We start from the raw sequence: 8,837 nt of genomic DNA, 5'->3' as shown, positions 1-8,837 counted from the left end.
CATCATTATTTGTATGGTGTTCATGTTGATGTATTCACTGATCACAAGAGTCTTCAATATGTGCTCACTAAAAAAGAGCTTAATATAAGACAGATGAGGTGGTTAGAATTACTCAAACATTATGACATGAGTATTATTTACCACCCAGGTAAGGCTAATGTTGTTGTTGATGCCTTAAGCAGGTTGTCTATGGGTAGTACCGCCTATGTTGAGGAAGAAAAGAGAGAGTTAGCAAAAGATGTGCATAAACTTGCACGCCTGGGAGTCAGACTTATAGATTCCACAGAAGGAGGAGTAGTGGTGATGAATGGGACTGAATCATCATTAGTGTCAGAAGTAAAAGGCAAGCAAGACCAAGACCTTAATTTGCTTGAATTGAAGGCAAATGTTCATAAGCAAAAAGTATTAGCTTTTGAACCAGAGAGAGATGGCGTACTGAGATATCAAGGTAGATTATGTGTACCAATGGTGGATGGACTCCAAGAGAGGATCATGGATGAGGCTCATTTCTCCAGATATTCCATTCATTCGAGTTCCACAAAGATGTATCGTGACTTGAAAGAGGTATATTGGTGGAACAGTATGAAGAAGGGTATTGCAGAAATTGTTGCTAAGTGCCCAAATCGCCAACAAGTTAAAGTAGAGCACCAAAGGCCCGGTGGTTTGGCTCAGAATATCAAAATTCTGGAATGGAAATGGGAGATGATTAATATGGACTTCATCATAGGGTTACCAAGGTCTCGCAGGCAGCATGATTCTATTTGGGTGATTGTTGATAGAATGACAAAATCTGCCCACTTTTTGCCATTAAAGACTACTCATTCGGCAAAAGATTATGCTAAGTTGTATCTTCAAGAGGTGGTGAGACTTCATGGGGTTCTGCTCTCCGTTATTTCAGATAGAGGTGCTCAATTTACTGCACAGTTTTGGAAGTCATTCCAGAAAGGTTTGGGTTCAAAGGTGAACTTAAGTACTGCGTTTCATCCTCAGACAGATGGTCAAGCAGAGCGCACTATTCAGACCTTAGAGGATATGTTAAGGGCCTGTGTGATTGATTTCAAAGGTAATTGTGATGATCATCTATCCCTTATTGGAATTGCACACAATAATAGTTACCATTCTAGCATCCAGATGTCCCCATATGAAGCTCTTTATGGGAGAAGATGCAGATTTCCTATTGGATGATTTGAAGTTGGTGAAGCAAGGTTGATAGGACCAGATTTAGTTCATCAAGCTATGGAGAAGGTGAAAGTGATTCAAGAGAGGTTGGAAACGGCACAGAGTCATCAGAAATCCTACAGTGATGTTAGGAGAAGGGAGTTAGAGTTTGAAGTAGATGATTGGGTATATCTAAAAGTCTCACCCATGAAGGGTGTTATGAGGTTTGGTAAGAAGGGGAACTTAGTCCCCGATATATTGGGCCTTATCAAATATCCAAGAGGATTGACAATGTAGCTTATGAGTTGGAGCTACCACAAGAGTTAGCCGCAGTTCATCCGGTGTTTCACATCTCCATGTTGAAGAAGTGCACGGGCGATCCTTCATTAATCATACCAACTGAAAATATTAGGATCAAGGATAGCTTATCTTATGAGGAGATTCATGTTTAGATTCTAGATCGCCAAGTTCGCAAGTTGAGAACAAAAGAGGTAGCATCAGTCAAAGTCCTTTGGAGGAACCAATTTGTTGAAGAAGCTACTTGGGAAGCTGAACAAGATATGAAGAAGAGATATACACAAGTCTTTGAGTCCGGAGAAAATGCAGACCAAGGTACTAATTCTCTTCTTAGTACTCTTAAAATTATGAGTGAGCATGTTATTTGTTTGCAATTGCTTGTTGGGTGTTTGAACTTGATATTACACCCTTAGCCTAGTAAGAGTAATCTCATTCGAAGATGAATGTTCCAAGGGGGAGATATTGTAACATCTCACAATTTGAAATAACTAGGAAGAATATAATAATTGGAAATAGTCATTTTTGGAAAGAATGAAAATCTGGAAAAAATTGTTTAAGTTAGGAAAAGTTGAGTTTTGGACAACTTCAAATGGACATAACTCCTAGCTCAGGATGAGTTAGGTGTACTTCAAGAAATGGTTGGAATGATCTTTCCAACACCGCCGAGTTTGCGCGATTCTGAGTTCGTATGAGTAAGTTATGCCTTTTGGAATTTGGGTTGTTGGATTAAGGAAAGTCTAATCCAGATTTTGGGAGGATAATTTAGTCTTTTCCTTACCTAATTATTCTAATTCGTTTTTAGGATTTTAATTGGGGTAAATTCAGATTTTAGTCAGTTTTAGAAAAGTGAATCTCACGCTAGGGCTTGGAGAAGAGGAGAAAAGAGGAAAAAGGAGAAGAACGTTCAAGATTTGTCGATTTAGTCAAGGATAGCTTGTGGATTTCATCGGGGCTAATCCCTAAAAGGTATGTGAGATCACATAGCGTTGAGTTAGTTCACCCACGCGCCAACCATGATTCAATTCAGCTAATTTAAGTCTTTGAAAGATTAGAAATTGAGTTCTTGATGAACATTGTTGAAGTTTCGTTTGAATTTCTTGTGGGTTGTGTTGTTGATGGTTCTTTCGATTTAATTCATGTTTTCGGGTGTAATATCAGTTTGAATCTATCATATATTGAGGGTATAAATGATTCTAAGTATTTGGGTAAAGAACCATTGAAGTTTAGAAGGTTTAGAGGTGAAAAACAAGCAAGAAAAGTCGTCAAACACATGGGGAAGGGAATGGGGTGTCGCGCCAGCCAGCGCGCCCCAAAAGGGTCTCTGAAGTTTACCCCTTGGGGCGACGCGCCAGCCAGAGTGCCCCAACATATTCTCTGATGTTTGAGGGCTGGCTCCCCGCGCCTCTCATAGCGCCAAGGACGCCAGTTCTCCCCATTTGTTCCCTACCTTTTAGTACTTGTTCTTTAGCAATGTACCTATGTTTCTTAGTTAATTCCAACACTCTAAGGTACATCTAAATATCATGAAATCATCCATAAACATGAGATCATGAACCTTGAATCCATAGTCCAATTCAAGGAAAGTTAGGATCAAAGTCAAGAGAAGTTAAGAGTCAAGTCTAGAAGTTAAGAAGCAAGTCAAAGCAAAGTTTATAAAGTTTTCAAAAGTCTTTAACAAATGTTTTAACTTTATTTTAAGACTTAAGTTTCAAGTTAAGAAAAGAGTAAAGAGTAAAGAATTGAGTTCATTTCTCAAAATCTATAAGGGAACTAAGTATTCCCAAAGAGTTTATAAATGTATTCACATTTGAGCAAGCAAAGGGAACATCGATTCCAAGAGAGTTTTTAAGCTAAGTTTTGAGTAATTATCTCAAACCAAAGAAAGAAGTTTGTTTTAAAAAATACATGAGCTAAGTATATTTTGGGAGTAGTATTGAACACAGATAGGGGGATGCCAGTTCATATTAACTCAAGTCTTCATAAACCATATAGCCATCATGGGTAGTAAAGGATAATACTTTCTAGATGACTCATTAAGATGATTTTAGCATAGACTAGTGGATCCACTAAGTTAAGTGTTCTATATGATGGCAAAGTATATGACAGTTCTGGTAGCGTGGGCAAGACGTTGTATCACCACTTAGGCTCATAATGATTGTTGTCGGTTGGAGAATCTCCCACAGAAACTATATTACTTTGTTATATGAGTAAAGTTGAGTTTGCTATTGCATTTTCTTTAACGAACTAAGTTGCTTTTACTGTTTTATAAAGTTTTTCATAAATTGCATGTGTCTTATTGCTTTATTATGAGTTGAGCTATTCATGAGTTGATAAGAGCCAAGGTAAGTGTTTCTTTCCGAATCTTTTCAAGTCTGTGTATTGTTTAGCTTTCTAACTCGCATACTCGTACATTCAATGTATTGATTCCAATTGGCCTGTATCTTATTATAATGCAGACGCAGGTAATCATGATCAGTATCTAGCACCTTGTTGATCCAGTTTGAGCACTCAGAGTCGTGTGGTGAGCCTCATTGCTTACGAAGGGTCTCTTTTATTGCTTTGGTTTTATTATTAGTTCATGAGGATGTCGTGGGCCTGTCCCGACATCCATCTCAGTTGTTTAGAGACTTCATAGACAGACAGTCAGTTAGTTAAATTCATTTGTCACTACTTTATTATTGTCTTATGTTTTTGAGACTTGAGGTTGCCATTGTGGCTAAGTTTGAATGTTTATTTAAAAACATTCTAAGTTATTTCACAAGTCCCTTTTTAGACTATTTCTTGTATCCAAGTCTTTCGCTGAGTAAGTAAGCCAGGACAAGGGTTCTCTTGGGGCCATCAATGGTTCTCGAGTGCCAGCCACGTTCGGGTTGTAGGCTCGGGGCGTGACAAAAGTGAGCCAATTTTGTCATTCGGTCCACAATAACCTAGATTAAAAATGATGATGAGTGTGGGATAAACTCGTAATGAAATTCATATTCAAATACTCCCACTTACATGTAGTGATACTAATGTTTTGAGCCAAACCACCCACTTTATGATGCTTAACTTTCACTTGTTGATAGTCCAGACACTTAGCCACAAATTCTGAAATATCCTTCTTCATCCCATTCCACCAATAGACTTTCCACAAATCACAATACATCTTGGTGGCTCCCGGGTGAATAGAATACTGAAAACTGTGAGCTTCTATCGAAATTTGATTTCTCAACTCATCAACATTTAGAACACATAATCGTTGTTGTATCGAAGGAATCCATCTCCTCCTTTTGAGATTTTTTGGGTGGATTGGAGAGGTATCCTATAAGTTTTCCTTGCCACCTAGCTTGTCAGTTGTCCACCCATTTTTTACATGTCTATATGCTTCAAAAGTATGTTTCAGATTAGTCCCATGTGATTTCACTCGATTCAGTGGTGTTGGATCCAGATTTGTCATTTGTGGAGAAGCTTATAGCTATCTTGGATAGGTAGGTTCAAAAGCTCAGGAAAAAGGGGATTGCTTCAGTAAAGGTGTAGTGGAAGAACCGTTCAGTTGGAGAGGTGACTAGGGAGATAGATCCTGACATGCGTGCCAGATATCCTCAGTTTTTTAAGCTCCATGTACTTCCATTTATTTTATGTTCGAGGATGAATATAGTTTTTAGTGGTGGATAATGTAATGACCCAAAAGGTAATTTTTGGAAATTTCCATAAAATAATTGTTTTAACCCTCTGGATAGTTGCCCCGAGTAATTTCCGATCAGTTTTTGAAGTTGATTTTGAAATTTAATTGAAAAGTTGTAGTTTTTAGAAGTTTTGATATTTGAAAGGTTTAAAGTTTTTAAAATAGATTTTAGGTAACAATTACAATTTTGAATCTTATAATGGAATTTTATTAAAACCATCAGCTTTGGAATGTGGAATTTAGTCTAGGAGTGTTGTTGTCATCTGTTTAGGAGTTGTTTCATGGAATTGTGGCCTTGAGTTGGAAGTTTCAGTGAATTTAGACCTTGAGTTGACGTTGGTCAATATTCAGAGTTCAGATGCTTAGATTGGATTTCCGACGATCCCGTTGGTTTTATGGGATGATTTTCGGTCTAGAAGAGGTTTTGGTTGAATATTTTGAGGTTTTGAGGGCTATTTGGTATTTTGAGCCTAATGTTAGTTTATTGCCACTTTCAGGGGTTTTGGGTCAAGGAGACCTCGAATCTGTATTTCAATGGTTCCATCTAGTCTGAAACGTTGAGTTTAGTTGTGTACTCGGGGTTTCGAACGAATCCTGAGAGTCCATTTATGATTTTTTGTGCATTGTGTGACATGTTGTTTTGTTGATTCTGGAGTCTGTTCAGTTTTTCATCGCGATCGTATGATGTTTAATTCCATGTGCATCACGATTGCGTGGTGGGGCATCGCAACCACATAGTTATTGGGGTCTGATCATCGTGATCATGTGGCCTTGCATTGCCATCTTGATGGTCAATTAATGAGTTTACCTGTGTTACTCATCACGATCGCGAGATGTGGGGACCGCCATCATGATGAAGAGTAATTGAGGCCTAGGCATAATGTTTCCAAAATCGAGGTTCTTTCCCTATTTTCTCCATTTTTGAACTTTCGGAGCCTTGTATTTTCGAGATTCTTCATTTGGGTAACGATTTCTAATTTCCCACCTCTTTTATCCACTAATTACTTCATAATTTTACTGTTTAAACTTGGGTTTTGATTCCAAACATTGAAGGGTTTTGAAAAGGTTAATGTTTTTTATAAGATGGTGATTTATGCTTGATTTTAACTCCATCTTTAAATGGTTTTCACCGATGACTTACAAATTCTCTGGGTACTAGATTTTTGTACAAAATTTCATATTTAACGCTCATTTTCAGAAATGGATTTTTGGGTCAATTTGATCCCATTTTCCATAATATTTGATATGGTTGTTGTTAGCTCTGAATTCTTATTCTGATTACTTATTTGATTAGCTTGTGTTGATTTTGCGGCCCAACGGAAAGGGAAAGCTCAAGTTTCTGAGTGATTGGTTGATTTCTTGAGGCAAGTAGACTTCTTGACTTTTGTTAAGTATATAAAAGCTTGTATTTCCTTATTGTATGTGTTAGGGAGTAATGAAATGTAGGATTGATAATTGTGATTATATGTTCTTATTGAGTATCTTAAATGATAAAAACGAGAAATAGAAAAGACAACTTGATGATATACTGATATGTCATTTGTTGTTGATGATTTGAAAGATTATATTGATTCATTATTGATGATGTATAATGATTGTGTTGATATGGATTGTGTATTGATATGAAATTCATCATATTCTCATGAATTGTGTGAACATAAGTATGTGCATTGGTTCTAAAATATCGTGATGAGACCTATTGTGATAATTATGCTGATGGAAAATGGTTCTGGTGATGTCATTGAGAAATAGTTTTTGCGATATCAATGGAAAATGATTCTGGTGATTGATGAATACGCCAAAGGGAGATGATTTCGACGGATAAATGGACATTATGTGTCCCCATGGGTTCCATCCTTAGTCGCACCTGATGTGTATTGTAGGACATACATGCATCATTGTACTTGACATTTCATTGCATTGCATTGCACGACATTATCATATGTGAATCTTGTGAGTGCTTGTTATGGAACTTGTAGTTGATTACTATGAATATATGTGTAGATTATCTGTATATGTTGAAGTGTTATTATAAGTGTTATGTCTTGTATATGTACAAACTGTTAGATTAGGTTGATTCTGTGTAGGCTGTAGTTGTGCAGGTTCAGTTCGAGTATTGAGAATACATATTTTCTATATTGTTTTACCTCAAGTTAGTGGTTTGTTTGGTGAGTACAGTGTTATTTGGTACTCATTTCCTTTCTTCTACACTTAGGTCGGTTACGAGCCCGAATCAACGTGATTCTCTTTCTTCTTTTCTACGTCTGAGGCTTATCAAGGAGAGTCATGAGGTAGCTTCTTTTCATCTCGACAGTTTCCTTTTACTCTTTTATTATGTTCTTGTTCTATTCTAGAAACAAAAACATTTAGACTTATACTTTTTGATTATGTTGTAATACTTAGAGGCTTGTGCACGTGACAACCAAATTCTGAGCTTATTTTCAAGTTATGTTATGGTTTCCACATTATTGAGTTTATGATAGTCTTTAATCATGTTTTACTTCCGTATTTATCTTTTATGTTGGGATTAGGTTGACTTGTCTTGGTAGGATAAGATAAGTGTCATCATGTCCATTTTTGAGTCGTGACATTCATACTACCCGTTGGCTATATATAAAGGGGTTTCCTCACATTTTAAAACTATGAATTTTCTATTCTTGTTCTTCTTCTTAAAGAACTCAGGTGTGATATGCAGTCGTTGAGTGAGTTTGAAGTTCACTGGAATTTGGATACTCCCTCACTTGAATATTAAGTATTTAATATCCCAAAAACACTCAATTTAGACTTATATATATACACACACTAAATTAAAAGCATGAAGGTCCTTAGAAATGTTGTTTGAACTTTTTACCCTTCATTTAAAGACTTCGCTTTAGACACAACCGTCTTTTCACCATATTCCTCAAAAAAAATGTCTTTTAATAATTATTCTAATATTTAAAATTTTGAAATTAACTAAAGTTATAACTATTGTAAATTTTTACTTATTTGCAATAGTTAAGAACTCCTAATATTTAGTATCTTAAAATTGAATAAAATTCTAACTTTGATCTTAAAAATATTATTATTTAATACGTGTTCTTTGGAGTAAAGAACTCCTTCACTATCCTTATACAGATTTAGGAGTAATTTTAGGTTAGGACTATTATTATTATTATTGTTATAAAAAAATTGGTCTAGGAGTCCTTTATGTTTCTTTCTTTTCTCAGTTTTACGAGTCCTTTTTTAGGTTTACATATACTTTTTGTTGGTTATACAATTTTGTGCTTTAAAATACTAAATATTAAGAGTTCTTACCTCATATAAATAAGTAAAGATTTTTTTCTTTTTCTTCTTACTCTAATTTTGATTCAAGTGGTCTTCTTGCATTCATTATCACAATTCTTAACGTTCAAGTGGTCTTCTTGCATTCTTTATCACTATTCTTTATTTTTGTCTTTCTTTATTTCTTTTAGTTAATAAATTTCAAAATTATATGAATTATATATACATAATCAATAATTGACAATGAATTCTCCCATGTTGATAGCTTCTCGTGTTTTTCTTTCAGTTGAAAATAAGCTCTTATATGATTTGTATTAAGATTTTAAAACTCCTCTATTATAATAACCAAAGAGCACTACGGTAGTTTTTTAACTTTTATTTGTAGTTGAAATTTAACCAATAATACTAATTTTTATTTGTAGTTGATGCTTTACCAATAATATTAAGAAAGAAT

General features: G+C 35.5%; 1 long non-coding RNA gene across 2 annotated transcripts in view; it reads left to right on the top strand.

Annotated features, from left to right (window-relative positions):
* The window catches only part of LOC102602458 (uncharacterized), a 24,778-nt gene extending 20,621 nt beyond the window's left edge, over positions 1-4,157 (top strand). For both annotated transcript variants that reach the window (XR_368574.2, XR_001471751.1), the window contains exon 6: positions 3,912-4,157. This is a non-coding gene — a long non-coding RNA (uncharacterized lncRNA). The remainder of the gene's footprint in view (positions 1-3,911) is intronic.
* Positions 4,158-8,837: the final 4,680 nt, after the last annotated feature.

Source organism: Solanum tuberosum, unplaced genomic scaffold (assembly GCF_000226075.1).
Source record: "Solanum tuberosum cultivar DM 1-3 516 R44 unplaced genomic scaffold, SolTub_3.0 scf00426, whole genome shotgun sequence".
In the NCBI taxonomy this organism is placed as follows: domain Eukaryota; kingdom Viridiplantae; phylum Streptophyta; class Magnoliopsida; order Solanales; family Solanaceae; genus Solanum; species Solanum tuberosum.
Note: the sequence above shows the minus strand (reverse complement) of the source record. Positions and strands in the feature narration are given on the sequence as shown.